Source organism: Lactuca sativa, chromosome 8, assembly GCF_002870075.4.
Source record: "Lactuca sativa cultivar Salinas chromosome 8, Lsat_Salinas_v11, whole genome shotgun sequence".
NCBI classification, from domain to species: domain Eukaryota; kingdom Viridiplantae; phylum Streptophyta; class Magnoliopsida; order Asterales; family Asteraceae; genus Lactuca; species Lactuca sativa.
In genome coordinates this window covers 332,656,193-332,659,463 of record NC_056630.2, presented here as the reverse complement: position 1 = coordinate 332,659,463, position 3,271 = coordinate 332,656,193, and the positions used below count along the sequence as shown (strand labels likewise).

At 35.0% G+C, this 3,271-nt stretch overlaps 1 non-coding gene across 1 annotated transcript; it reads left to right on the top strand.

Annotated features, from left to right (window-relative positions):
* The first annotated feature begins 2,062 nt into the window (after nt 1–2,062).
* LOC111892020 (small nucleolar RNA R71) lies at nt 2,063–2,169 on the top strand. Its single transcript, XR_002850414.1, has one exon. It is a non-coding gene; the product is annotated as a small nucleolar RNA R71 (small nucleolar RNA).
* Nucleotides 2,170–3,271: the final 1,102 nt, after the last annotated feature.

Sequence of the window (3,271 nt, the reverse complement as noted above, 5' to 3'; positions counted from 1 at the left end):
TTTCTTCTTTCCACATTTTGGTTGTTTTATTGCAGAAAATCGTGAGAGAATAGATATATTAGAGATAAGAGGGTATAAGAGTAAAGTCGTGTCATTTAAAGTGAAGAGTCGAAAACCATAATTTTTAATAAGTGTGGGGTTAAGTTTGTCAGAGAAACAAGACTAGAATTGAGGCAAGAATCAAGGAAAGAATAGAGTCTTAGAAGGGTCTTAATGCATTAAGACATTCAGTTGCATTTCACTTGATAGAAGAAATTTTTTCAAAGTTGCAATATGAGAGATCCATTTCTCACGACATAAGTTTTCAATCCTCACATCGTGAGCTCGATGCCATTAAAATTCAGAATTCGTTTCTTACGACATCACGACGTGAGCCTTCAATCCTCATGTCGTGAGCATTAACATTGGTATTTTTATTCTAATCTTCCAATATTACAATGGAGTGTATGCTTTCCCACATTGACATACTATGCTTTGAAGATCTTACGCAACACATTTATTGAAGATTTATGTTTCTGATTCACATTTTTCCGGCACATTCACGTATCTCAGAAGATCCAAGTTCCAATCACATAATCAAGATGTTCAAGTTTTCCACACACATTCAGAATCGATCTCGTCACTACTACTCCAGGGGACTCTATTCCCCTTTCTCCCTTTTATTGCTTTTAAAGTATTTATGAATACAATGAGGACATTGTATGTAGTAAGTGTAGGGTAGGGGGTCGAAAATGTAAATTGCTAGAGAATTTTGAAATTTAAACTTAAAAAAAATGGAAATAGACTTGGAATAATAATCTAAAAAGTGAATCTACTAGTAGTTTAAACTTAAGTTACTAGTGTTATGTGGGATTATCTAATGCGAGCTCAAAAGTTTAATTGAGCCAACATATGTTTTAGTATATTTGTGGCTTCTTATTCTAGTGAAAAGCCATGAGATATGAAAGGTAATCTGATAGTTTATATGGCATAATACATTTTGCAGCCTAAACCTGAAATCTATCCACTAGAGCTTATGTATTCATTGCACTTAGACTAATACCTCTAACCAATAAAGGTTCAAGTTAAGCTCCCTTGCTTAAGCATGTAGGATTTCAGTAGAAAAAAAAGTGAGTTATATAAAAAAAGAGAGAAAATTGAAAAGGTAGAACGAATATAGGAGCTATAAGAGTATGAAAATTATGAAGATTAAAATTCTAAAGACCTAAAAAGTTGAAGATACCAAAAATCAAACAATAAAGGTGATGAATTCAAAGAAATAAAAGATCAAAAATTCAAAGAAGTGAACAATTCCAAAGAGCTCCATTGTGATATCAAAAGTGGTAATTTTTCTATATTATGTATGCTTGGGTAGCTTACCAAAAATACCTTGAGGTTAAGAAAGATATTTGAGGATTGATTCGGAGGGTTGCAAAAATAAGTGTCGTATAAACTAAGGGGTGAAGGTTCAGAAAGATTGTGAGTATTTGTGAGTATTTAGGATTGGGAAATTGTTAGGATTTTAGACACAAATATATGCATTGAGGTCTTGGTATAATGGTTGAGTTCAAAATGGATTGTCTTATGTGATGTTGGTGATGAAAGTTTGCAAAAGGAACATTCTTGAAGATAAAGGACCAAAAGCGATAAGAATTGGAACTTTGGAGGATTGGAGCTTAAAAGGAGAAGATTCTAACCAAAAATTCAATCTCACTCGAGTAGCATACTTGAGCTTTCATATTCCTGTTCTCGTCGAAATGGCAATCTTTAGTTAAATATGGACAATTGCATCTTTCACAAGCCACACGGGTAGCATGTGTGTTGATCCATTTTTGTCATTCTTCGGTCCGTATTATTTAGCATAGCTAAAACAGTTGCCATGTCCTTAAAAGTGCCACTGCCAATTCATTTTACTCCATCATTTCAAGGATTGTGGTACTTACGTGAATGCTTAGAAAACTCTTCAATCAACTCCTTAATATCACCAATATTTTTCTTTATTAAAGGTCCTTGAGAGTCAAAAGGTTGCCTTGTCATCACATTTACCCCATCATAGAAGATTGATGCTTCTTGTTGCTCATTTAAATTGTTTTGGGGACAATTTCTTATTAATCCTTTGTATCACTCCCATGTTTCGTAGAGTGACTCATCCGGTTGTTGCTCGAAGTTTGCTATCGCCTTCTTGATTTTAGAAACTTTAGAAGGTGGGAAAAAATGTTCAATGAATTGTTCATGCATTTGCGCCTATTTAGTAATTGCACCGGGTGGAAGCGCCTTTAACCAATCTTTAGCAGCTCCTTTGAAAGTGACTGGAAGAATTCTCAACAACACCGTCTCTCGTGGAACATTTGGGATGTTAAAGTAATCAGCTATGTCATTGACTTCATCAAGGTGTTTGTAAGCATCCTCATGATCTTTCCCAAGAAAGAGAACTTCCTTAAGCGTAGAAAGAATATGTCCTTTAAGCTCGAATGTTGCGGTAGAGGGAATTGTAGGTTGCACTAAACCAGGACCGGTGTTCTCTTAGATTCTTTTCTTGTATGCCTCCATAGACATGTCGACAATTTTAGCCATCTCGTTTTTGGCTTGTCTTCGGTTTCTCTTTATTCTTTTTCTAATTCAGGTTTGGACTCGTATTCAGATTCTGCTCGAAGCTTTCAACCTTGTTTTTGTCTTTCGAGGAATTGCTCGATTCATCAATGTTCTTTCCTTTCTTCTTTCCAAAAACTAATTTAAGATCCTTGAATGGTGATTTCTTTGGTGGGTTATTTTCTCCTACGTTCTTATCCATCTTTTTACGAAGGTCTGACTCAGGATCTTCAAGTGGTGGTATCAAAGGTGTGTTGGATCCATGGGTCATTTACTATTGTAACAAAAACAAAAATCAAAATATATTGAACTAAATAAAAATGCCTACTGACTGTTCACCACGACATGTTAAGGAATACCACCTCATGACGTCGCAACAAAAACGAAAGGAAAATATGAAATTTCCTAGCTTACGTTGTGAGGTCAGTTATTCAGAAAAATCAACTAATGCTAAAAATTAACCTTTTGCAGTTTTAACCTAACAAAAAGGATCGATTAACCTAAAGCAAATAAATAAAAAACTAAATTAGTCGTTCCCCAACAACGGCGCCAAAGACTTGATACGTAAAAGGATCGATTAACCCAACTATTTATCTTGTTGAAACATGAAATGTGAACCTCTAGCAATCACAAGGATGAAGATCCGAAGTCATCAGTTTCTGAAGTAGAGATGGAGTCCGAAGTGAAGATCAGTTTAAGGTGG